The sequence below is a fragment of the Phodopus roborovskii genome, unplaced genomic scaffold (assembly GCF_943737965.1).
Source record: "Phodopus roborovskii unplaced genomic scaffold, PHOROB, whole genome shotgun sequence".
Taxonomy (NCBI): Eukaryota; Metazoa; Chordata; class Mammalia; order Rodentia; family Cricetidae; genus Phodopus; species Phodopus roborovskii.
In genome coordinates, this window is record NW_026126540.1 from 28318116 (window position 1) to 28345753 (window position 27638).

General features: G+C 46.4%; 1 protein-coding gene across 3 annotated transcripts in view; it reads left to right on the plus strand.

Moving 5' to 3' along the window:
- The window catches only part of Gja5 (gap junction protein alpha 5), a 98516-nt gene that overhangs the window by 56866 nt on the left and 14012 nt on the right, over positions 1-27638 (plus strand). The window contains exon 1 of one of the 3 annotated variants that reach the window (XM_051198922.1): positions 22917-23018. The exons of the other annotated variants lie outside the window; for them this stretch is intronic. The gene's annotated coding sequence lies outside the window, so the exon portion shown is untranslated. Of the gene's footprint in view, positions 1-22916; positions 23019-27638 lie in introns of those variants that run through there. 3 annotated transcript variants of the gene reach the window in all.

Here is a 27638-nt window from a genome sequence, read left to right on the forward strand (position 1 = left end):
ATTGCATTTGTCTCCAGTGTTTGTACTTGCTGCAGACTGCGGTAATCTCAGACTGCAGACTGCATGTTCCCCGCCTGCTTTCCCTGAGTCCCATTTGAAAGCAAGACCCTCGCAAACCACACTCCCGACTGTGGCAGTGCAGGCCATCTGGGCTGTGGTTCCCAGAGCTGGGTCAGGAGAGCATGAGTGGTAAACACCAGCAGAGGAAGTTGGAGCAGCGGTCTGCCAGACAGCATGTCTCCAGACAGCATGTCTGGGACAGGTGAGCGACCTGGGCGCACTTCCTCCATGGTGGCGCTGTCTCCTTTGCTCTGAATCATTTTCTTCTTGAGAACAAAGGTTCACAACTCAGCATAGCTCAGGTCCCACTGTTCTGTGGGAGACAAGGCTTTTGGGAACTACCTGTTCATTCACCCCTTAGAGCTTTGGGTGAGGGTCTTATTCCCTTCCACCATACCTCTGAAGCCAGCCAAGCAGTATCCTACTTGGAATTTCTCCTCTTCCTCCTCCTCTCCTTCCTCCTCTTTTCTCCTTCCATTTCTGCTTCCTCCTTCTCCCCTTTATTTATGAGCTTGCCTCAGAGCCCCAAGTGCTGAGACTACAGCTGTGTGCCATTTGCCATATCTGGATCTCAGAATTTAATGTTTTTATTTTATAAACTTGATTATTAAAAATCATTGCAAATAAATAAAACCGTCACACACACAAAATTAACAAAGCCCCAAATTTATGCAACTTTATAAATTTACATATAGTTTTTAGTTAGGGTTTCTATTGCTATAAACAGATATCATGACCACAGCAACTCTTATACATTTAATTGGGGTGGCTTTCTTACAGTTTCAGAGGTTCAGTCCATTATCATCATGGTGGTGAGCATGGCAACATGCAGGCAGATGTGGTGCTGGAGTAGCTGAGAGTCTATATCTTGTAGGCAACAGGAAGTCGCCTGAGTCACGGGGCAGTATTCTGAGCATAGGAAACCTCTAAGCCTTCCCCCAGAGTAGCACACTTCCTCCAACAAGGCCATACCTACTCCAGCAAAAGTACACCTCCTAATAGTGCCACTCCCTATGAGAGTTTGGGGGCCAATTACATTCAAACTACCACAGATAGCTAAAATTTGTATTCCATATAGAAGTTGTAAAGTTTCACATTAAGTTTTATACTTTTAGTATCGAATATATTTTATGCACTCATCTACCACCAAACAACTTGTATTCTCTTTTATAACTCGTGTCCATTGCTAGCATTTTTTCCAGAATTCTTTTTTTAATAGAAAAAATATATTAATTAATCAGATTCTATGAGGCTAAAGAAGAGACAAAGCCTTTTTTCAAAGTAGAAATATATGAAAGTAGAATGCCATTTTATTTAAAATTACAAATTAGACTCTTTAAAAAATGGCTGAAAGTAGAAATCATCCAACCATCTGCCTTCTGGAGAAAGAGAGAGTGGATAACTGCTAATATACCAAGCCAGACAATCAGTAGGCCTACAATGCTTCTGGAGGCCTGGAGCTCCCTGGAAAGCTGGTGGTTTTCAGTGGATGCTGGAGGTTAGGGGTCACCGTGGGAGCAGCTTCCACATGTCCATCCCCACTCAGGATTGCCAGGGAACCCTCCTCTAATTCAGCTTCATCACAGAAAAGAGAATACTGATTGTGCAGAAGATGGGACAGAGCATCTCAGGTAGCACAGCCAGATTTTTGGAGGTGTACTTGATTTTAGTTTCAAGCAGAATAACATGAATACTGTACTGATGATGCCACAGGAGTAATCATGGTAGGTACAGTCATGGACATGCTGTCCACAGGGTAGCCAATTCCTAAGAACATGTTGTCACGGCCCATATGTATGTTAGGAAATAAGGTGACCTTAGTCCTTAGCTAGAACCAATGGTTGTACATGGTAGCTTCATGAGGGGGGAAAAGGATTGTCACCTCCATTTGATAGATGAGAGACTTGAGTAAAATCCACATGGTTTGCAACTGGCTCTACAGAATTAAAAAATCCAGGTTCATCTTACCTTCGAGCCTATGTTCTCCAGAACCTCATATGAGTACTCAAGTCTGTGACCTCTGCAGACACGGTCCCTGCCCATACGCATCTTCTACTGTTGTAGGAAAGAAAGAAGAGTGAATTCCATGTGTGGAACATGGCTGAACAACAAGAATGCAAGGTGGATGGCAGTCAAAGCCAACACAGGCAGCTGGTTCATCTGTGTCTGTGAAACTGTACTCTAGAATATTTTAGGAATGTGGGTCTAGTCTAGCAATTTGAGCCTGCTTATCTAATCTGTGAACCAAGGCTATGAAGGTGCTGTGGGTATATGGTGGATTCAAGGCTTCACACACAAGGGTGGTACAGAAACACATGTGAATTCAATATGGGAAAATAGCAATTTTTGGCCCTTGGTTCATTTAATTCATCTTGTCCAACAATCTTGGAACTCCATCTGGCAAGGAGAGTGGGATCATTTTCTCTGTCCAAGACATTTCTTCTGGCAAATAGTTGAGGCTTCTAAACAGGACCAATGATCTACTGGGCCTTTGTTGAGAGGAAACAGAGTCCTCCCTGAATAATGGCACAAGCACATCCATCCATCAGGTTCATCCCCAAAGCATCTTTACTTTCCCAGTCTTAGTCCAGAGGTTTACAGGGCTGAGACAGCAAAAAGGGTCAGTCTTAAGTCTCAGCCTTCTGGGATAGGAATGACTTCAAAAAGTACATGATTATTCATATTTTAGCCTGTCTCCATGAAAGTCAAACATTTTATTTTTATTCCAAGTACTTTGGTAGATAAAGGACTTCACCCGCATGTGAAGTTTATAAGTGCCAGGTCAAAAGTTTCGGGAAATTTTCCTGAGTGCTGGCTGGCAATGTTTTCTTCCTGCTTTGATTTATTTCAGCACACATTTACTGAGCCTTTGCTGTCCACTGTGATATGGAAAAGGAGCTCCACCCAGACTCAAAAGGTGGCTTCAAAGCCCACTCATTAGCTGCTCAACCTGGAGTTCTTTAAACTGCCTGTTCATCAATGTCTTTTTCTGTCAAATAAAGGTCATAGCTAACCAACAAGGATCATTAAAGGATCAACACAGTGATTTCATGGGCTCAATAAATGGCATCCCCATTCCCTGCCCAAGTTAGGAAGAAGTGAGAAGGACAGGCAGAGGAGCCAGGCAGAAGGAGGTCAGTATGTTATATTACCTCGCTTACTGATGGGACGAAGTTCAAAGGCCTGGCTTAGGACGTGCACCAACGTTGGGGTTCTCCCCTCAGCCACCTTACCGTGCTGCAGATGGCTGTGCTGTTGCCTACTGCCCAGTAAGGTATGACTTGCTTCCTACAGACAGACAGCTTCTGGGCAAAAGAGAAGGATCCAGACTGAACTTCGCTTGCCTGGTGTTCTTGTGGGTCACAGCTACTGTTGTTCCATGGGCCCCCTCTTCTATAAAATTATGTGAATTAGATGAACAGTATTAACACTATTTAAACCATTTTCTCTTATTTAGAAGCACCTTTACTACAGATTTTTAAATAAATTAAAACATTTTCTGTGCACTTTATAAAGGACTCTAGCACTGAGCCTAACGGATAAATTGTCCCTTGTGTTTTGTCTTGTTCCCAGCGTTCCCAACTAGATAATCATTTCCTCCTGTCCTGGGAAGCATCGAGTGACCCCGTAGATGGAAGGTTGTGTTGCCCCAGATGGAGATATAAGTTCGGGGAACAGGATACTCCCCATTCTCCACAAAAGTAAAGTTCTAGAAAGAATTGTGTGATAATAGCCTGGATGGAATAAAGCGCCAATGTGAGCTAATTACAACCCAAAGCAAGAGGGAAATCAACTCAAAATTGAAGAGTAAGCCCCATGCTGAACAAACACCCAGAAGCAATTCCTTGAGGTCCTGATTTTTCAACCCTGTCTTGCAGGGTAAAAAATTTTTGCTAGGCAAGGATTTGATCAAGGTAGAACAGAGTGGAAGGCAAGAGTCATTCCAGAGTCCTGGAAACACATAAAGCATTCTGGGAGTGGAGGAATTCAAAACCATCTACCTGTCCCTACCGGGGGTGGCTGATGCCCTGATTGCTCTGTTGGCATTTCGTATCAATGGTGGAGGGGAGGGAAGTCTTCATTTGCTCAGTGTACACTATCTGCTGGGTGCTTTATAGACATCACTTACTCTCTCCTCCAATAATTGGAGGTGAATATTGTTAGCCCTACTTCTTCTAGGGCTCAGTGACTTGCCTGAGTTTCCTGAACCTCATGGGTATCAGCAGAGGCCAGGAGCCAGAAGCCAGAAGCCAGAAGCCAGGCTCTCAACTGCCTTGCCAGTGCCCTGTTCACGCCTACCCTGGAGACTTCAAAGGGCTGTTCTGAGAGCTATACAAAAAGGAATTCTTACAATTATATTTTAGGAAGAATGTTTTTCCAGAGATTCATTTCTGGCATTCCATTGTCCAGACTCTCAGGCTCCGGGACGCTTTTCCGTTCCTCACCTGCTCATTGTCTGTCGAGGACCTTCATCTGTTGGCAATGCCCTTTCCTGACCTCTTAGGCAGCATCAAGATTTCTGCTGTCCTGGAGACTCTGCTTATCACTCCCCATTCTGGGATCCCAGCACTGACAGGGCTCTAAGCTTGCTCTGAGACCATGCTGGGCTTGTAGGAGCTGACAGACAAGTGTCCAACGTGTAATAAGCACTTGTATAGGGCTTAACATCTCATGCCCACTATTTTATCTGCTCAACACTCCTTGGACATAGGCATTGTTAAAACTACAGACAAGGACTCTGTGACTCTGTGTCAAGTGATTTTCAGAAAATGACATGGGTCTTATTGTCAGCCTGAGGCAGGATTCAGTTACCAATCTGACTTCAAACTCGCCCTAAACCATGACGGTTCCTAGTAGAGAGTCTCTAGCTTCCTTCCCAGCAGGTACCACTTTGGAGAAATGACCCTTCTACTTTTGTTCAATTACTTGCAGTCTCTCAAACTATTTTTAGTACTTGGGTTCTCTGTTGTTCTGCAAGTAATGCCCTTTTTTTTTAGGAAAAGAAGAGAAAGTCTCAATATGTTCTGGAACTCCAGCCTACACAGCTTTCAGACTTGGGATCCTTGTACCCAGACCTCTCTTAAGAAAAGGGCTGACAGATGTGTCCTGCCATGCTTGGCTTCAAGGCATTTTTGTCTTCTTTCATCTAGCTTCACCCAGTCTTCACCCAGTCTCTCCTTTCCCCCCTTCACCCCTGTGGCCAAAGGGTAACGCTGAATGAATGGCTGAGAAGTTCTGCATCAAAGACCAAGTCTCCAGGGACCATCCATGAACTCTATCTCTTTAGCATTCCTTCATTGACACCAACATGCCCTCCTGGGTCCCTTCCTTTCGATATTAGATTGAGTGTCACCTGTGGTGCCACAGAGCTTTGCTGTGAATTCCAGCTCTGTAGCTAGACAGCATGGATGAGTTTGGGGCAGGTGCTTCAAACTCTCTGCTTCTCTGTGTTAATTCTCTCAGTATCAGCCTTGGAGGGTTGCTTCAGGACAAAAATACATGCTCACAGCACTTAAACTGTGCCTGGTGGAGAATACACATGCCGTAAATATCAGTGAGTTTTATTGCCACTCTTTTCCAGGGCTGGACCAAGGGAATGTTCTTCCTCCCTGGAACTCGGATCTTGAGTGGAGTGCCTAGAAGACAGGAGTCCATCTGAGCTGATTGATGTGGCCCCTGCAGAAATGGTCCATTGGTCCCTGCTCGCTGATCCAGGGCAGTCCTTCTTCCTGGTCCCTTCTGAATCTGGAGTCTTGTGACCTGAATGTTTGGCCATGGCACCTGGCTCCATCATTTACTTGCCTTGTGCCTAAGATGAGCTGTTTAGCCACAGTGCCTCAGTTTCCTTATCTGTCCTACATGACAGTAACAGTAACTGCTTCATGGGGGCTGTGGGAGACTGAAGGCTAGAATCCTCTTGGGGCACTTCAAATGGAGCTGGAAAAGAGTAGGGTGTCAGATCTCTCCTTTCTGCTCATTCAGATCCTGGGGACCATCCTTTGGAGCAGCTCACAACAATCAAATTAGCCTCTTAAAAGCCAAGTTAATGTTATTCCTTCAGGGTGTCCCTCTGCGTGCTCTGTGCCCCCCACTCTCCCAGACCTCTTCCCTGTCAGGCCAAGTTCTTTCTAGTCTCCATTGACCAAACTGTAAAGATCTAGGTTTTAAAAAGCATCATCTTCCTGCCTCATTTTACCCACACTAAAACCCTAGCATTTTTTAAGGCTTTGTCTTAAAGTATATCCACTTCCTCCCTGTCCCTGGAAGGTCTATGGGAGACCCCAGACATTACCTATCGGAGAATGGAGACTGGAGTCAGGAGGCACCTGAAGCTACAGAGACATCCTAAAACAACACCCTGTCCCCGACCCCACCCTGACCAGTGTAACAGCTGACAAGTTACTTCCTGCTCTTTGCTTGTGCTTTCCCAGACATGGTGTGGCTCTGTGCTGGGCTGTTTCTGGTTGTTAACATGCCATTAACAAGCCTGCATGGTCCTCGAGGTGTGGAGAACAAGAGCCTGATGGAGGATAACCTCACTTACTTGGCACCTGGTGGTTAGAACACATTAATTAGTTCCAACATTGTTTTACATGTCCTGGTCACGGTTCATCATGAAGGGAAGTCAGGGAAGAACTCAAGGCAGGAACCTAGAGGCAGGAACCCAAGCAGAGGCTGTGTGTGTGTGGGTGTGTGTGTGGGGTGCTGCTTACTGGCTTGCTTCCATGGCTTTCTCATCCTGCTTTCTTACACAAGCCAGGACCACCTGCCCAGGGGTGGCACCATCCACAATGGGCTGGGCCCTCCCATTATCAATCATTAACCAATAAAATGCTCCCAAAGACTTGTCTACATGCCAATTTTATGGAGGCAATTCCTTATTTGGCATTCCCTCTTCTCAAGGACCTCTAGCTTGTGTCAAGTTGATAAAACAAACCAACCAACAAAAGCAAACCAGAATATCTTTCAAGAGATTGTAAGAAAAACAAACTTTTGATTTTGCCATTAGTGAGGCATGCAACAGTTGGACAGCAGTCATCATGGTGTGTTACTGTGGAAGAGTGAGCACCATGGGCCGAGTTGGGCTTAGTATGCTTGGTTCCAGGATCCTGCCATGGATACAGCCATGATGACTTTGTAGACTCTGAGCAGCTTGTGCACTGTTGGAGATTATCAGTGGAGGAAATGAAAGCACTGAATTCATCTAGGCGGCGAAGGACTTCCAGGGTACCCAGGAGAAGTGCTAAAGAACCAACCAGGAGCTGGAGAAATTCAATCTCAGTTGAAAGCAGAACCAGGCAGGGCACTCTGGATGTTAAACTGAAGCATGCATGTAATCAAGGGGATGTAGAGATCAAATGGAGACAACGAGCAGGGGCTGGGTGTGCAAAGCTGGGACAACAGATTCAGCTGACTCGAGATGATATACTCATGTGTGACACATCAGGCAGCTTTCAGCTAAGCAGGGACAAAATTTTACTCTGGTTTTTCTCAGCTGAGTCTAAACATCTAGTGGTAATTCTGGAAACAATAGACTGTCAACCATTGATAAATCTGGCTTCATTTTATCAGATAACAGCTTTGACGAGCCTGATGAATCACCGGACTAAGGTGCTTCTTTGGTGAAGAATTTCAAAATGAAGAAATGAGAACAGAGGAACTCTAACAGCTGACCGTTCATTGATGGCCTTCTAGGGCCTGCAAACAAACAAACAAAACCTGTTCTGTTTGCTCTATGGTAGACCAGGCAAATGACTCAATAGTTGCAAAAATTACCGTGATGGTTCCCAGTGATGGCAGGCCCATTGAAGCTGTGTCTACTATTGAGACATTGCCATCTTGGACCAGGATTTAAAGGAAGTTGGGTTTTTTACAGCCTGTAAACACTCACTCCACTCTGAATAGCAGACCAATGGAGCCCAAAACTGAGACAGACAATTCAGGCACACCTCAGAATAACGGAGGCACGTGCCTGTATGTGTACCTTTGTTTCAAGGGCAGTTATTAAACCCGAATCATGTGTTCTATGTGAAAGCAGGTAGAATTTGGCAAGCTATCCCTAAAATGTTGAATGTCGTTTGGTCTTTCAAGAAGGTTGGGATTGATGTCCTCTTCCCTGCATTTCTTCCCTGGTGGGAACTCGTCAAGATTGGCGAGGGAATGTTGGTGGATTTTGTGTCCCAAAGCAAACAGGTGTGTTTCCTGCAGTCAGTAAATACTGGGGACACTAGGCAGAAATGGCTTTACTTGAGGTAAGGGGCAGGGACGGTGTGAGGCTTTTAAGTCTTTCACGGACCCCCCTCAGTCCCAGGCGGCGGGTGGCCGCATTGCTAAGGCGAGAGGAGGCGCCATTCCCGGCTTCACGGCCGGCCCGGCCAGGGCTCTCTGAGGCCTCGGAGCCTTTCCTCTCCCCCCATGCCTCGTCTAACTTAAGTTGGTGGCGGACTTGCTTTTGTTCCCAAATCTTGGAGTGTACTTGGGAAGATTGCACAATCTCTGTGACAGGGAGCTTGACAAATTGGAATTCAGGAGTGGCCATGGGCCCCAGGAGGCTCACTTTAGTGTGGTATCCATGAGGTTCCGTTACCATTGCCATGCTGGGTTGCCACTGCAGTGACCTAATTCCAGGGTTCCCCGGGGTGGGAAAGCAGGTGCTCCACCACCTTGAGTTGACAAAATTGATGTCCTGGATCGTTGTCACTGGGTCTGGATTAGGCACAGCATAGGCAACTATTGTAGAGCTAAAGACTTGAGCTGGATTAGCAATATCCACCTTAGTGTTTTGGCTCTGAGCCACCCTCTGCAAGTGAGTCATGAGGAAAGCTAGTTTGTCCCCGTTGGCCTGGTAAAACGTACTGGCAACCTGGTACATGACCACTATGCTGCTATCTTCATCTGTTACTTCTGCTGCCTCCATGGAGGCTTTGCGTAGCCAAAGGGTCAGAAGGGGTCCTTTGAGGTTTTGAGGGAAGTCTTTCCAGAGGCATGGATATCATTCCCTTTGCTGAGGAGGGTGAAGTTTTCACTTTAAGGAATTTCTCTTTTTGCTCTTTTACTATCTGGTCACAGCATGGGATCCTGCATAAGCCTGCCTCAGTCAGACCTCTCAGGCCATTCTCATTCACACAGCTAACAATAGGAACAGGGATCATTGTGAAAGTCTGGGACACAAAATCCACCAACATTCCCTCTCCAGTCTTTGTTTCAATTATTTATCTATTTATTTATTTATTTGATATGCATTGGTGTTTTGCCTGCAAGTATCTATGTGGGAATCAGATCCCCTAGAACAGGAGTTACAGACAGCTGTGAGCTGCCATGTGGGTGCTGGGAATTGAACCTGGGTCCTCTCGCAGCAAGTGCTTTTAACTGCTGAGTCATCTCTCCATCCCCCTCCCTCTCCAATCTGATGAGTTCCCACCGTGGAGAAATGCAGGGAAGGGGGCATTGGTCCAGACGTTCTCGAAAGATCAAACGACAATCTTAGCACTTTAGAGACAGCTTGCCAAACTTTATCCACCTTCCACATGGACCACAAGAATCAGGTGTTCAAGTCACCAGCCCCAAGCTCCAGCAGTGGAACTGAAGTATACTGGACGTGGTCCAGGATAGAGCCCTAGAGAGTTCAGGGAGGTCCTGCCTCAGCCCCTTGTTGGGCTCCCTGATGCCTACAAAGATGTTTATGGCTCACAAAGCTCTTAACAGTCTGTCCCCAATTCTCCCTGCTTTGTGAGTCGCGTTCCCACATACCTATTGGTCCATCTGTGCATACTCTCTGTCTTCAGGCTTTTGCTCATGCTGTCCCATAGAACTCAGCTGTTACTCCCCTTCTTATTCTTCAGGGCACACCACAATGCCATCTTCTCTGTAGGGCCTGCCCTGGCGCTTCCTGACTCGTTTCTTCCTTGGTTCCTACGGATTCTGATCTTGACTCACTACACTAATTATCACACTGCCGTGCTGTTTCTTTGAGGTTAAGTGCACACAAATTGAAACCAGACTGCCTGGATCAAATCCCAGCCATGTCACTGACCAGTTGTGTGCTCTTGGATAAGGGTTCCATTCCCAGTTTTCTCCTGTGTAAAATAGGGCCATGAATATCTACCTCACGAGGTCTTGGAAGGGTTAAATGGACTAATGTGTGTCAAATACTTAGGCTACTGCCCAGCACATAGCCATTATTATTAGATCATTATCTGTTTTCCATTAACATTTGTGGTCTTTGCCTGATTGTGTTCATCTGCGAATCAACCACCATAGTTAGGCCCGTTGTAATCCACAGTCCATAAGCTGGGCCTGGCGGTGCATGGGAGTTCCCACAGCCCCTTGTGTATAGACTGAGTGAACAGATGCAGACATGTGGTTCTTGATTTCTAGTCCATGCTCCCCTGAGCTCACAGCTCTACACTGATGTCTTTACTGTCCCTGGCAGCATGAACTGTTCAGTCCCTGCAATCCAAACAAAAGATGTGACAGTGCTCTTGTAGACATCTTGGTGATTTAAATCATGACAGATTTTCTTATTCAAACTAGTTATCTAGCTTGTCTTATAGACTGCTCACTGGTGATATCACTTATTGTCTCTCAGAGAAATCTAAGTAGAATGCTGAAGATGCCTCTAGGCTTGGGGTTTCTAGTTCAAATGTCGTGTCCAAATCAGTAGTATATATACTTCTCAGAACAATACCAAATTCACTGGGCATTTAAAATGAAAGGCTGTCTAAACAAACCAATATATATGGCAAAAGATCAACAAACTAGGTGGGCCTGTAATTCTGTAATTCTGGCTATGTAGGAGGCTGGGTCAGAAGGATCACAAATTTGAGGTCTTCCTGGGCTACAAAATAAATTCAATGCCAGATTAGGCAATTTAAGGAAATCCCATTTCAAACTGGAGTTTTAAAAAAGGGGTTGGAGCATAATAGAGTTCAGTGCTTGGAGGTAGAGCACTTGCCTGGCACATGGAAGTCCCTGGATTCAACCGTTGGTGCCCAAACAAGTAAACAATAGACTAGCTATGAGCTCTCACACAAGGTTTCCTGCCTGGGCTAGAAAAGAAGTTCAAGACCAGATTGGGCAACTTAATGAAAGTTTAGTGGGCTACACATTACTGTTAGCTTGAACACACCCTGTGTACACCCCAGGTTGATGGCCAGAGGGGTTGGCTGACTTCGCCTGAGTTTTCTTTCCTGACGTCTGACTGACACATGGTTACACATCTTGGCTCATTTGTGTCCTCCTTCTCCTCTGTGTGTCTTCATGGACTTCATCCTGGAATAGAAGTAGCCTGAAAACATCCTCTTCGCATTCCCAGAACAAGAGTAGTTGGGTACCTAAGATGAACCCGGGCTTTTCCCAAGAATTGGCGTGGCATCCAAATACCTGACAACTTTGAATCACAGACATGCAGACAGATAGGCCTACAATGAACAGTCAGTGGAATTTAACCAAACTCCCTTTTACCAAGATGGAAACAAGAGGCCAAAGAGTGACCATTAAGTTCTCTTGACTGTATGTCAATCAACCCCTGAACCCTGGTTTCCCCAGGTCTCTCCTGATTCTTACATTTCCTCCTGCCCTCTGACTGCCCCAACAACATGGCCTTGCCATCATGTGAAGAGCTGGTGCTTTAGCCCCAGGGTATGGTGGCACAGCTGTTCTGGGCTGCAGGCTCAGTGGCCATGCAAGCTTTGCATGGATTTAAACTTTCACCTCTGCTCACCCACAGACCCCCCCCCCAGACTCATGAAGTGCTTTCCCAGGGTCTGCCAAGGCCACTCTTATCTCTCACAGAAGTTCACCTCTCACCCAGTCTGCTTCCTTTCGCATCTTGTATGTGTGATGGGGAAGGGGTTTGTTGAATGGGGGAAGTTAATATTTATGTTTTGCTTTGAATGGTTTTGTTCAGAATCTCTCCTTTTTCCCACAAGCTGTTGGCAAGGTTTTGAAAGGAGGGCTTAGAGCCTATGGAGTAGCTTACTTGGGCCACAGGGAGAAGTCGCTTTGTAGAAAAAAAAAATCAGAGGTCACTACTTGTCTTCAAAATTGTTTAGTTTGCTAACTAAACACTGAAATATTTTAAAAGGCCATTGAATGAATTTTGAAAAATCTGCAGACATACAACTATGTCACCCAAGGGCTTAGCAAAGGGTGGATGTGATGTATGTCCTGTGTTTATCTTTGGATGCTGGCTTTCAAGATTCTACTGCAGAAGTAATGTCCTTGTAGATAGAAAAGGCACAAACATGTTACTCTGTCTTTGGGCGCTATCTCCTCTGGGTACACCTATGACAATCATTAGGCAAAAGGGATGTCACTGTTGACATAAAAAAAATGTCCCTGAGGCTTGCTAACCCCAAACAGTAGCAGAGTACAAAAAAAGTATTCACAATACATTTCTAAACATGTAACATGGTTATGAGCACAGATACGGCAGAAGGCTATCTAGTAATTTTTTTTTAACAGTTATGATGGGTAGTTACTTTGATATTCTGTATTACCTTTTTTTTAACAATAGTACACTGTGTGTGTGTGTGTGTGTGTGTGTGTGTGTGTGTTCACAAGTATATATGTATGTGCAGGTACAACTGTGGGTACCAGTGGTCCATAATGGATGCCTTCCTCTGTCATTATCTACCTTATTTTTTGAGACAGGGTTTCTTATTGAATCTGGAGCTCACCATCTGGGCTAGACTGGCTGTCCAGAGAACCGAGGATGCTCCAGTGTACATCTCCTCAGCACTGGGATTATAGTGTGCTTAGCTCTTCCTCCCTCCCTCCCTCCCTCCCTCCCTCCTTCCCTCCTTCCCTCCCTCCCTCCATCCATCCATCCTTCCCTTAGCATGGGTGCTGGGGATGCAGAATCAGGTCCTATGCTTGTATATCAAGCACTTTGCCCACTGAGCCATTCTCACAGGCTCCCGCTGTAATTTTTGTAATTAGGGAAATGCTCTGTGAATTCAAAACAATGACAGCAACCCTGCTGTGACTGTGCTCGCTCGGAGACTGCTTTATGAAAGATATCTCTGAGAGTTCAGTCCTGGCACTAAGAGATTCATCAGATAACTGATGAGTTTCTCTTTTCTAGAAAGAGCAGGAGGGAGTCAAGAAGAGGGCATCTTCGCTGTGGGCATGGGCAGAAGGCTCTCGAATCTGAGCCAGCACTCAACATGGCAGGGCTTTCTGACCCAATGTGTTACCAGCTGCTGGAGTCTCCAGAACCCTTAGCCCTACTGTCAAATGACATATCCCTTAAATGAGTCAGGGCTAGCCTTGGAAGCCAGTCATCTTTCCTGACTGTTTCTGCAGAAGGAAAAAAAAAAGTGCTCTTTGTTTCACAACACCAGTTTAAAATGGAGCTTTTAGGATGTGGCCATTTTTGGTTTGGAGACCTACCTGGTCCAAACTTTATTCATTAACTACTGCAAAACGAAACAAAAACCCCAAACTCGAGTGTTTTGCAGTAGATCGCAAGTGTAGGGTAAGGGCTCTGGAGTATTTCATCTCATAATCTGTCACATCGTCAAAGAGTTTTCAGGGCTCTGGGGACCCTAGAAATGGTTCCTGGTGCTCTCACTGGTTGCGTTGTATCTTCCTGACACTTTCTGCTAAGCCTTGCTTTCCTCTCCCTGTGTGTTGCTGGGAGTAAGTTTAAGGAAAGGAGTTTTTGTTTTAGGGGTTTAGTAGGAGGGTGTGAGACATGAGTACAGCCATGTCAAGGAACCCAATGCCTCAGACCTATGAGGGCAGCAAAGCCTTCTGGGGGCCAGGCTCAGAGGGAGGACAAACCCTCAGGCCCATGTGCAGATGCTGACAGTGTGTGTGGAAATGTCTACCACATCTTTCTCCCTGGAGATGTTACTGCTCCTCTACAGTGACAGCCCCTACTGAGATTAGCTGATTTTTTTGTTCAGCTTTAAACCATAAACCCCAACACTTGTTCAGCTCTATATAGTGGCCCTGCCTCTCAACTGTAAACAATAAACACACTAAGCTTGTAGGGCTCTCCAGCACAGAGCGGGAACCTGACTCAGCTTTTCTGTGTCCCGAGCTTGCCCTTTCTTCATTCTTTCCTTGCCCCAATCAGGTTCGTCCTTTGAGCTGTGCAGAGCACAGTAGAGTGTACACATTGATCCAATGCATTATAAGATTGTGAAGGTCAAGCCAGGGCCTGCGATCCCTATGCTCCCTAGCATTTGAGACAGCTTCAGAGTCATCTAGGAAGGTGTGATGAAAGCTGGGTGCTGGTCCTGCTGAGTTATGTGAATCTAGGAAGTTGACCCAAGATCTGAGATGTTGTCCCCACATCTGAGAGACAGAGACTGATCTGAGAGACTCACCTCATATTAGGGGACAGACTCCAACCTGTTTGCTAAGAGTCCTCTAGGTGAAGAAAGAGGCAGAACATGTTGGCCTCTGCTACACTGGTCATGTAGACTTGTGCAGCCATTGCACCAACTGGAGGTTTGTGGGGACTAACCTTGATTAGTTAGACTTGGAGCAGTGAGCCTTGACCTTTTCTGGGTCAGGAGCGTTTATGATTTAGATAGGACTCTATACTCCATGATGCCTACTAAAGATGTTTTAGGGGGTCCACATGGGTTGCATGAAGCTCCCTTGTCCTACACACCAAATCTGACACACAGCAGACTGTTGTGACTATCTGCGTATGTCAATATGGAGGCTAGATGTCATTTCTTAGATGCTGTCCATCTTGTATTTTAAGACAGGGTCTCTCTCTGATGCTCGGGGCTCCAACTAGGCTGGCCAGGCTGGCCAGCAAGCCCCAGGAATGTGCTTGTCTGTCTCCCCAGCACTAGAATAGAGAGGATGTGCCGCGGTGCCTGACTGTGGGTGTACAGCAGGGACCTGAGCTCAGGCCCTCACAATTGCAACACTTTACCCATTGAACCATTTCCCTAGCACAGGTTCTCCCGATTTTCCCAGGAGAGAGCAGACAGCAGACAAGTGTTAACAACCTCTCTTTCCTGGTTCTTTGAGAAACTACAGTTCTTTTTGTTCATACAGTTGAGATATTCGAGAGATGGAGAAATAACCTCTTTTCTCTAGTGTTAGCAGGTTAAGCTCAGAGACTTTCAGCTAAGTCCTCCAACAGATGTAGGAGGATCTGTTAGCAATTACCAGCCCTGCTCAGCCCTCAGGGAAGTCCCCAGATTTCCTAGATTCCTTGAGAGAGCTGGCTTCTGTTCCTAGACAAATTGCTCAGCCTGTCAGGACTTCAGGGCCCTGGTCTGCCCAGCTCCTCTTTGCATTTTCTTTGCTCCCCGTGTTCCAGCACTCATGGTTCTGAGAGATCACTCTGAGAAGATGTGGTCTGTTAGTCCTGCTCTTGTCACCAAGAAGATTTCTGCTCTTTCCAGGGCATTTGTGCATTTGTCTGAGAAATATTTGGCTTCCCAGAAGCCGTCAGCGGGAGGGCAGGAAACTAGCATTTTTGCTTCTTATTTTTTGCTTTGAGTCAAGAGCCTCTCAGAGTGCAGCTGTCTGCAGAGTCTACGTACATCCATCTGAATGAAACTTCCACCTAGCTCACCAGAAAAGGCAGATCCAGCCTCAGGGACTCAGCTGCGTCTGAAGAAACAGGAATCGCCTTCTCCCACTTCCATGATTGACCTCTCCCTCTTTCAGAAAGCCAGGCACAGGAATTAATTGATGGGTCCTGTCCAGAGGTCTTTAAGTAAACAGTGCTAACAGCCCTTTCAGCCATCCAGACAAGCTTGATTTGAGGCCCCTGGGAGGAAGCTAATGACTTGTAGTTACTTGGCTATTGTTTTCCGAAAACAATTTGACTTCCTTTTAGATAGCCTCGGAATTCCTTCTTTACAAAATGAGGTGCTGGACTCAGGGCAGGGTTGAGCTGGCCAGCTCCAGAGCACAATACTCTCGGTGTAAGGGCTCCTTTCTTCAGAACTTTAAAGGCATCTGGAAGGTTGTTGAGCAGGCAAGACTCTGTGAATGCAAAAGACCTGTGTGACTCTGTTTACCTCTTGAAATCTCACCCCCAACCCACGAGCCTATAATAATTAAGGTGTATAATTTCCAAAGAACAAATCTGTGAAAGAGTGTAATGTTATGACCATTTTATAGATGTGAACATTGAGGCCTGATGACTCCTGAAACCACACATTTAGCAAGGGACAAGGTTGGATCCCATCTCAAATCTGTCAGCAAGCAGGGTTCTCTCTCAAACGGCCTCTGCAGAGTTTTGGTCTGTCCCCTGAGAATCAAGTCTTTCATTTGACTAAGATCATACCTTTCAGCTTTGCTGGCTGTGAAGTTGAAGGGCAAGACTCCCATCCTCCCCTCTCCTCCAAAACTGGGCTAGGATTGGGCCTCGGGTTGGGAATTGTTTTTCTTTTAGTCTTTCATAGCCTAGGCTTGACCAAGGATGACGAACTCCTGATCCTCCTTTGTCTACTACCTAAGGGCTGGGATTACATGAGCCACCACATCCGGCCCATGGGAAAGCCACCTTTGAGTCTTCCTTCGGCCACAGGCACACAGGTAGAATTCCTAGCTGAGTGGCCTAGTCCCTTTCCACTAGAAAAGATCTCCCTAGGTTTCCTCTGGAAGTAGAATGAATATCATTGACTTTTTCGTGTTTTTTTTTTTAAATTGGAGTATAAACATACTTTAATATTTTACTATTGATTCATTTATATGCAGTATGTGTGAGTGGATATATATGTATATTACATATTATATGTACACAATGTTACCATTTTTAAAAATCAGTGGGAGAGAGAGATGTGACGGAGTTTGCATGGAGAGTTTTTTTTAGGGGAAGTGAATGGGAAAACTGGGGAGAGGGGAGACTGGCCTCTGGGACAGGAGCGCAGGGGAAGAGAGGAAAGAGGGGCAGAGAGAAAGAAACAGAAAGACGCACAGAGAGAGAGAGAGAGAGAAAGAGAGAGAAAGAGAGAGAGAGAGAGGGAGAGGGAGAGAGAGGAGGCAGGCTGGGCTTGTCTCTCAAAGGAGGGTGTAAAGCATGCGCACAGAGACAAAGCAGTCAGGACCCTAAGCAGGCTAGAGTACTTCCTGAGTACTGGCAAACACATGCCCATATCCTCCAGGTCCCCAAGGACAGGCCAGTGCAAGTGCCGGAATGCTAACACATACACAAAAGAGAGTGCTCATGTAGTACTCATTATATTTCAAATAAGATTCAATAGCCAGCCCATAGGCTTGATGGCAATTAGCATTATCCTTATTTGAAAAGTGATAAAAAAGGGTCACATAGATGCTAAGTGGTACAGTCAAAATCTGAACCCAAGCCAGTAATTTTATTATTTTTGTGATACTGAGGTTTGAACACAGAGCCCTTGGCATGCTGGGCAATTGCTCTACCACTGAATTAAACTTCTGGCTTGAAGTCAGTAGTCTCTCTGTATTTGTTGTGTGGGTGGAGATCTGTGTGCAGATATATGTGTACCTGTATTGAGTATTGAGGCCAGAGATCAATGTCAACTGTCTTTCCCTATTGCTTTCTGCCTTATTTGGGGGTGTGAGAGGTGGGGACAGGATCTCTCGTTGTTTCTGTATCTTACCAATTCAACAAGACTAGCCAGTCTATAATCTCCAGGCTCCCTTGTTGATGCCTCTCAACATGCCAGATGTTTACATGGGTGTTGGGGGTTCGAACTTGAGTCCTCATGCTTGTACAGCAAGCAGTTTACTGGTCAAACCATCTCCCCCAATCCCCTGGAACCCAGCACTTCTCAGAATACCAGTATCTGTCACCACAGCAGGCAAAGACAATAAGTATTCTCAATTGTCCCCCCCATGTCCTGCCCATTTTATTTCAAATGTTTAGCTGACTGGATGTGACCTTAACCTTTGAAAAATCAGGGACAATCTAAATGATATAAAACTTCTGTCCTCAAGTTGGGGTTTGAACATCTGCACCTAAATTTTCAGGATGGGCACAGGGTGTTGTACCATCATTGACATCTAAGAGTCTGCCTCTGTTTTGGAGTGACCCTTCTGAGATTGGCTAAATTCACAGCAGAAAGTTCTTCAATCTTGTACCTTAAGAAAGCAAACCACTGTCCTAGTTTGCTTTCTATTACTGTGATTTCAAAGATCCCCAAACACAACTTGGGGTGGAAAAGGGTTATTTCACCTGTCAGGTTACCGTCCATCACTGAGAGGAGCCAAAGTGGGAACTTGGAAGCAGGACCTGAATCAGAGGCCTTGGAGGATGCTACTTACTGGCTTATTCCCCATGGCCTGCTCAGTCTGCTCTCCTGAATGACTCAGGACCCATGCCAATCTGAAGGAGGCATTTTCTCAATTGAGCTTCCCTCTTCCCAGATAATCCTGCTTAGGTCAAGTCTACAAAAACTAACCAGTATAACTACCTAGTACCTGAAGGTACTCTACTTGAAGGTAGAGAGGCAGGGGTAGACAAGGATGTACCCCTTGGGAGAGTAAAAGAGGGAGGGAGGGGAGAGAGAGGTAAGGAGAAGGGAGGGAAGGAAGAAGGGAGGAGGGAAAGGAGGAAGGGAGGAAGGGAAGGAAGGAATGAGGGAAGGAAGAAAGGAGAAAAGGAAAGAAGGAGGGAATGAACGAACTTGGTTGTAATCTCTAGACCTGTCTGTAACAGGCCCAATATATAATATTCTCAATAGTTGAGTTTCATGGATTTCTTGAACTTGGAGAGCAAATGTTGTCACAAGATGCCCCAGGTGAAGATTCCACATTTGTGTTATGAAATCTCCAGTCCTGGACTCTCAGGGGCCAGTATTTGGCCCTTGCCCTGACTTCAGTGGGAAAGATTCATGCTTGCCTGGTAATAGGTGTGGTGATGATGCCTGTGAGGGTAGTGATGGCAACTCTTCCTCCTCTTCTCTGGCTTCAGCCCACCTCAAAAGAGTTCTGAAGTCTGGGACCCTAGAGGACCCCTAATCCTGATTAGATGCAGATACAATTTTAACCTTGTCTCTTGGGATTAGAACTTGAAATGTGATGAGGGTAGAGAATGAAGTGCCAGAAGCAAGGAAGTGTTTCTTTTGTTTTCTGCTTCTTGGAACAAAGTGTTCTTGCTCCCCCCCCCATCCTCCACCCCCACTCACTATCTGGAAAGTAAAAGTCCTAAAGGGAATGGCTTAAGCTTGCCATGTTTGCATCTCAACCAGCAGAGAAGTGTGACCTCAGCCCACTAACCATGGCTCCAATTACCCATTTACACCCTCCAATTAGGCGCTGGGGACTCATTGCTCTTGCAATTAGCTGCTGATAGAAATTACTTGCACGTGTTCTCCTGCAGGCTGCAAAGGAGGTAGCCATTCAAACATCTGGACCACAGTATCTTAGGAGGGAAACTTGAAGAGCCAGAGGTTCACTGGGTGAGGGGGACATGGAAAAATATGTCTCCCCGATTCCCCCCTTGCTTCTAATGGGAGAAAAGAAACAAGTTTTGAGATGCCACCTTTAACAATATTCAGTGGAGAATGTGAGGATCTCAGACCATGCTGAGTCATCTTTGTAGTTACAGGGGGCACAATCTCTCCTGCCAGGGGTGCAGTCCATTCTTCTCATGCTCTTACTCAGGGTGCCCTGTGCCTGTTTCTTACTAGGCCAGTGGGGTTCATGTTTTTGTCACAGCTGTGGGACAAAGTGATGACCCTTTGCCTCAGGTAGAATTGTTCTCCATGTCCTAAATAACCTTGGGCAAGTTACTCAACTTCCCTGAGTCTGAACATTTTTTTTTTAACATTAAAATGGGAATAACACCCTGCTTATCCTGCAGTATTGTGAAATGAAAATGTTTTACCCCTTTCTACTTTGCTGTCACACAACAAAGCAATCACACTCTTAATTTTTTTCCCTCTGTCATAGCTTAGCAATTTATTATATATATAATGCTGTGTTTATATTGCTTCACAATTAAGAACTCTATTTTGCAATTAGAACAGGAGTTCCTTGTGGCCTTTGTTTCTCACCATTGACTTAGTCCAAAGGGGTGGCCAATGAGTCTTTGTCAAGGCTGTGACGTATATGTAGACCAGATGGTTGTTTTTCTAGGGGCTGGAAAGATGGCCCAGTGTAGTTAAAAGCACTTGCTGATCTTGTCGAGGACCCTAGTTAGATTCCTAGCACTCGTGACTGTCAGTTCACAACTGGCTGCAACTGCAGACCCAGCAGGATCTGGCACCCTCTTCTGGCCTGGATGGGCACTGCACTCGTGCACACATCTCCACACAGATACACAAACAATTCAAAAGAAAGTAAATCTTAAAAAAAAGAAAAAGAAAAGAAAACTCACATAATTTTTCTATCTTTTCATCTCAAAGTTAAAAAAATTGTGAAGTGTGCTAGCATGGTGCTGAGTAGAGTTTTCTTTGCAGTACCACTTTGAACATGTGGAGCCCTCACTCAATGTCTCTTACTAGGACTTTTGAGGAGGAAGTGGGAGAATTTCTACCCCCAGCCCTTGTCTGGGCTTCTTTCTAAGGCATTAGGCATCTATTTGTGATGTTCTCTGGTTTGTTTGTGGTGACAAATACACTGGGTCCCTAGAGGAAATAATTCCAGACCTACAACTTGAATGACGTTTTCCTTACTTTTGTGAGAATTCTTGCCTTAGTTCCAGAGAGAGTCTGGCAATAAATAAACCATGAATCCAAAGGCTTTCTAAAACCACTTATTTTTGATACATCACATTATGCTCTGTCTTGATACCATGCTGAGCCTTGTGCATACCTTCCTGGACTGAGCTTCCTGGTGTCTCTGATGACTCACTCACTGTCTCTACTGACTGATTCTCTATTCTTCAGGTAGGATGGTAGCCTTTGCCTGCTATGCTCTGGACTGTGTAGTCTTATTTATCTAGACGTGTCTTCCCTTCTAGGTAGTCAAAGCAAAATGATCATCGGTATCCCTGATGAGCTAGGCATTAATTGCTGGCATTTAGTTTGTGCTTTGGCAGCCCCATGATCTATGAATTAATATTCTATTAAACCCTCCCCACTTCCAGATCATCCTCAGATGAGACTTTCTGGGATCTTAACTGGCTGTCCTTGGCTAGAGATGATAATGCGTCTCCAAGTGCCTTGAGTGGAATGTCTGGGAAGTAGGGACAACGTCACACTATGGAGACAATCTGGAAAAGAAACTGGGACCCAGAACTCTCTCTGTTAGCTCCGTGGGCTGAACACTATCCCAGCCATAGCCATCCTGGGGAGGGACGGGTCAGGTTCCATGCTGTACCATACTGTGCTGTATTCTGTAGTCCTATACATTGCACACCCCTGTACTAGCCACTAATCTAAGTCCTTACAGACCCTCATCATTTCTTGTGACAACCCTGAGAAGTTATTACCTTTAGTTTACAACAGGAAAACCTGGGCGTCATGGAGGGTGGCTTGCCCATTGTTGTTCTCAGCTATCAAGTGGCAGAGCCAGGACTCAAACCCACACAGGCTGGCACAGGACATTCTTGCAAGGGAACCTGTGGCTAAGGAATCAGGATCCTGCATTTGTTTTTATCAGGGCCATTTCCCTTCTCCGGATCCAGTACATGAAGTCCCACAGTCTGTCCTCTCCTGCTGGTCCTTAGCTTATTCAACCATGGAAAGCTCTGGATGGAGAAGGCACCAACTAGATGACTATGTGGAGTAAGAAGGAGATCTGTGTGCTGGCCCGGCACCTGCCATCCACCACCCACTGCGTATGTGACACAGTCAAGAAGTCTAGACTGTCCCTCAGTTTCCCAGGCTGAGATTCTTTGCCCCAGCCCAGCTGTCCTATCTGTGGGCATTAGTCACTGGTTTTTCTGACTTCAGTAACCCCCACTTTTGACATCTGTCACAGCCGCACTGGGCCCATGGCTTAATGCTCCAACAGAGGAACTGGTACAAGACAGAAGAGGAGGTGGTCTGAGGTGATGGATACAACATGATTTCAGAATTTACTCTCCTGTGACAAATAACATCCTAAGATCTCTCACTGGTTCAGCTACACGGGGGCATCTACATCCTTCTTTAGATCACCCAAGGAGGTGAATTTTAGCGTTGGCTAAAGCTTTTGAGCCTAACCTGCCTCTCAACTGATCCTATTACTCGATTTCTTTGACCCTCTGTTTCCTCAGGAGCATTGCAGGAAAAAAAAAAAAAAAAAAAATGCCTGATTGTGTGAAATCGGAAATTGGAATGATTAAACGGAATAAAACAGGGCACAGATGTGAAGCCCCTAGCCCAGTGCCCAGGCACACAGAAGATGCTGTCGTTCAGTTAGAGGAGAAGAGGGAGAGGAAAGAGGGAAAGAAAACACCCAGGGTGGTGCGGGAGGCAGCTCCACCATTTGGAGCCCCAGGTCAAGGTCTTCCACAATTCAGGCTAAGCCTGTGTCCATTCTGGGTGCCAAACAGCTGCGGCTTGGGAGAATTATGTTTTCCCGGGCTCCTTGAGGGCTTGCTGTGTGGATGGCCACCTTCTCTTCTGGCGACAGAAAAAGGATGGGGCAGAGGCAGTTTTCCATGGGGTGCTTCGGGAAAGCAGAAGCCTCAGAAGACGGGTGGGCAGGAAAAGACCCAGGGAGGCTGTGCCTGAGCCCACAGAGAAGAGAGCAAATGCACGGGCTGCCAGGACAAGGGCAGCCACCACGGGGATAGCTAGCGAAGGGCAGCAGCGGGGAGGGGGGAGGGCGGCCTCTTTCTCGGTTTTGGAGGGTGGTGAGGAGAGGGAAGGGGGGTGACTTTTAAATGAGTGCAAAATTCTAAGAGCGCAAAAAAGAGAGGGTAGGGAGGGACGCGGGGGGGGGGGGAAGGGGTGGAGAGAGAAAGAGGAGGAAGAAGTGGGAGGAGGGAGGGTACGGGATACCGATTAAAAGAGGGTGGGAGGGGAGCAACTGACAGGCTCAAGAGCAAATAACAGTGGGCAGTTGAACGGCAGCCAGAGCCTGAAGAAGCCAACGCCAGGGAGGAGGAAAAGCAGCAGGTAAGGGTGGACTTGAACTTTAAAAGCTAAAACTACACCTCAGCGGGAAGTAGCTCAGAGACCGAGACTGGCCTCTCCAGAGGCTGGATAAGAAGCAAGTCTTCCTCCGTACCTGTGATCCCCTATCCCTCTCTATTCCTGCCCTGGTGAAGCTTGACTAAATTAAATAGGAAAGATCGGTAAATCTGGTCCTGTAGAAATGCGAGTGGGGGCGGGCCCCCTTGGGTCACAGGTCGCCCCTGTGGAATTGCAGTGCCTGGGGGCATCTTGAGAAATGGGTCACTAGTTCATTTCCAAGAACTTTCCGTAAGTGGGAATTGGCCCTTTAAAAACAAAAAAAGAACCAGCAGTGCTTTTACAATGTTTTCTCTAGGCATGGGATCTCTTTAGAAATGCTTTCCACAACATCTAGGAGAGCATTTTTTTTTTCCGTAAGGCATGTTGGACAGTTTAAAAATATTCTGTGCTTAGCTTCCTGCTGTGTAGCATGTCCCCACTGTGCAGTGACCGTGTACAAGAATCCCAGCTGCCCCTGACTGAGGTCCAGTGAAAGAGACCCCGAGATCCAATCCGAGGGAGGAGGCCTGGAGGGCTCCATCCTACCTGAAGGCAGCGGTGTGAGGCACGACTCCTGTTAGTCCCTTCTCTTGCTTCTGCTCATGCAGCAATATAATCCAGACCTGGGAAACCTGGGGCTGGTCCCCTAAGTAGCTATGTGACCTTGGGCGGGACACTTCCTTCTTCTGGTTCTCATTGTTCTCCCATGAAGTGTTGGAAGTTAGAAGGACCCTCTCTGGTCCAGTTGGTAGCAACACCATGCAGAAATGTGATTCCATAGGCTCCAGCGCAACTCAGAACCAATTGCAAAGCATCACTTCACACAAGGATTTCCGGGTCTTCGTTCAGTTGGTGTACCCTGTTCCCAGTACCCCATCATCATGTCCATCCTAGAGATTCCTGGTCGCTCCTCAGCTCATTACTAACCTAGGTGCATCCTGGCCAAGGGTTAGGGTTGGCATGGCCAGACCTGCCCGAGAGAAGGAAGGCCCGAGAGAAGGAAGGACAGCGGAAGAGTGCTGGTCAAAGGGTTGGAGGACCTGAAACCCAGAGATGCTCAGCAGAGTGGAGATGAGGGCTTCCATGAGCAGGCAGCTCCTTGACTGGCCCCGCCCCATGGTTAGCAGGCACACCAGCCTGACTTTCACAGTAGAGGGTTAGATGGCCTCCATCTTCTCTACCCATTGTTCCCAGAGTCTTAACCCAACCCAGAGCCTGCCTGATTCACTGCTCTCTAGGGACAGACTCTGGACTTTGTACCTTCCTGTCAGATCTCCACCCCCATCCCTGGGGCAGTAGAGTCATTTGGAGCCTGGAACTTGTGGCTGCTCCTCCAGGCCCTTTCCTCACTCAGCAGCTGCCAGTGAGGAGTCAAGTACAGAGTGGAAAACCCCAAGAGGGATGTCCTCCAAGTCCTGTGTTTCCTATACAGGTGATGTTCACAGAGTCCTGGCACTCGCTAAGGCAGGGGGCTCTGTTTTGCCCCTGTCTTGGAACTCCAGTGGTGTCTGGCTAGGTCACTGAGGTTCTCGTCCCTCAGCTGCCTCGCTCCTGGTGTTTCCATTTAAACATCTTCACAACCCTGGGTTTTGACACTCGCTGCCTGCCTGCTTGCCCCTCCTCAGCTCAGCCGGCTGCTAGGAGGTACAGACAGCAGAGAGTCATGGCCTCCAGCAGTCACCGAGGCTGTCACAGTGCCTCCAGCCTCTAGGGTACTGGTTGACCACGTCTCTGGCGGTTGCCAATTAAGATGAGATAGGTGAGCTGTGTTTATCACTGGGACTGGAAGTGAGAGGCCTGAACCCTGGACCAGGGGCTCGGAGGTCACGCTCTCTGCCTTCCGGGGAAGGGCTGTTCACAGGGGTTCCAGCAGCTGTGTGTGAGCTCTCGGCAGGCATGGCTCTGGGCTCAAGGGCTGAGCTAGCCAGAAAGGAGAGATGCCCATTTTCCTGTGAGAAAAGCCTGCTTCCTTCCCATTGTTGGAAGAGACTGACCTGTGAATGGTAGCTCAGTGTCGCTTTCTGAATCAATTGTTTCTGATATATCAGCAAATAATGGGCAAGAGAAATCCAGCAATCCATTCACTTTGATAAATAAAGGGAGCTTTGCTGTTTTGAAAGCAGAGGGATTGAAATATCACAGAGGGACAGGACAGTGTCTAAATCAGACATGGGATGTGGAAATTAGCTGTGTGACTTCAGGCAAATTGCTTAATGTCTCTGAACCTCAGCTTCAGGAGGAGGAAGTCCTCTGTGAGGCTTAGTAAGCATTGCACAAAGCCTGCTTACTGTTGCCCTTTGAGCACTAGGGTCCAGGTACATGAGTACAACACCAGACAGACCTCTGAGCTGCATCCCCAGCCTGCTGTCTTAAATGCTATCACAATAGAACAAAGCCTACTCCAGCACACCTGGTCCTCAGCCCCCGGCTCTTTGAATTATATCCCATTTGAAACAAATACCTTTTCCTTCAGTGAAGGCCACCACGGCATCTAATTCTAAGGTGGCACTGGTTGCTTTTTATCACTAGAGACTTTCACCCTTAGGACCATGCTTGCTGACCTCTCACCTAAGAGTTAGAAAGTCTGATTTTTCTCTTGGCTTTGCCATTCACCTGCCAACCTCTCATAACTGGCCAAGTCCCAGGCTCCCCAGAAGCACCAGCTTAGGGTTGTCAGGCCTTGGCAACCATTCCTTTCTTCAGACCAGTGCATTGTGGTTCAGGGAAAGGAACACATCTGTCTGAAGGCAAAAATAAACATCTGGAGCCAGAAAGAGCCTCCTTCATGAGATGCTAACACTGGGCATTTGAAAGGACTTCCAGAATCCCTGTGCCAACCTAGAAATTTCTCGGTTCTGAACTTCGGGAGAAGGCGGAAGTAGCCAGCTGAGATGCCTCTGATCCCGGTGTACAGTAGAGAAGTTCCTCTCTCTCTTTCCAGTAAACCTGGTCATCTTGGATTCACTTTTGCCTTCAGCTATGAACACATTCAAAGCACTTTAGTTCTTCAATCCCATGAAGCACGCTCAGGCACTAAAGACATGTGTGAGGCAAGCCTGCCTTGGGAGGGAGAGGGGCCTGACCTGAGCAGGCTTACACACACACACCCCTCTGCTGCCTCAGTCTTGCCCAGGGGGTCTTGATGCTTAAACAACATCTTAGAGAAGCACGAGTGTCCTTCCAATCACCCATGGTTTTCTTATCCCTGACATTGCCGTCCGGTACCTAGTGCCATGACAACCCTGCACTGTCCCTAACCTGTTTCTTGCAAATTCAAGTTTACTAACAAGTTGGGTAATTGGGTCATGATTGATGGTTTTTACTAGAAACATCAGGAAAAAAAAAAAAAAAAAAAAAAAAAAAAAAAAAAAAACAAGGTACTAACAAGTGTCTTCAGTGTGCCAAATAGTGTTCTAGATGCTTCCACATACTCATATATTCTTTAGTGCCCATGATTAAACAATCCTGCTGGTTTTTTGAGCTGGAAACTGAGATCACTCAACTAGAGAGCAATGAAGTTGGAGTCCTGGACCCAGTGACCCAGAATTTCTTAGAAACCATGAGTCCATCATCTAGCTATGTATGTTTCTGTTGACCTTGTTATGATGTGATAGCCACAAGATCTCAGAGCATGCTGTTTGGCTAACTGAAAGTCCACCAGATGAGACTGCCACAGCCAAGGCACTTACTGGCTAAAAAAGGAAATAACTTTCTATACATGAATTCTGACCATTGGTGGCAGATGCTGAAGAGTCTAGGGATTCTGACCTCTGTGGGCCGAGGCCCCTGACACAGCCACTAATGCTAGGAGCACCATAAGCAAGAGCTGGTCTGGGTCTGCCGATGAAGCAGAAGGGATGCCGGGCTTCTCGTAGGACTGTATGAAATGAGCCATGCCTTGCTCACCGGCTGAGACTGGCATTGTGGAGACAGGTTTGTCTTGCTTTGTTGGTCCTAGGAGTTTCTGTCTTTTCCTTTTTAAAGACATAAGGGAATGTGGGCTTTGAGATCAGAGTGATAAGAGTCGGGTCCCTTTGCTGCCTTTGCTAATCATGGGACTTCGGACCAGTTACCAGACCCTCGGACCCCCGCTTTCTCTCCTGTGAATGGAATAATACGACTGACTTCCCTAAGAGAGTTAATGGGTGAGTTTTAAATTATGGTTTGTAAAGAGCTGTGCACATGGAAGTCCATGTTGCTCTTGTGGTGCTAATGCTCTTGTGGTCCCTCATCTACGGTTGTCTCATATAAAAATAGGGTTGAGTCTGAGAGATCCCTGCTGCAGCTGCAAGGGTCTATGAATCTATTATAAGATTACAGGAAGAATAAAGACATTTGAGTATTTTCATAAATAGAGTTTTCATTACTAACTGTGTCAGAACTAATCAACTCCCATGGGGTAATTAATAAAGAACTCCCAATATTTTGTTGTAAATTAGTATTTCAACACACTACCCAATTCTAACTATTCCTTTTTAACATTTTAAGAAGAAAATGATTGTTTTTCCCAACACAACTATTTCTTAATTTTGCATCCTCCCTTCACCCTCTTGGCTTCAAAAC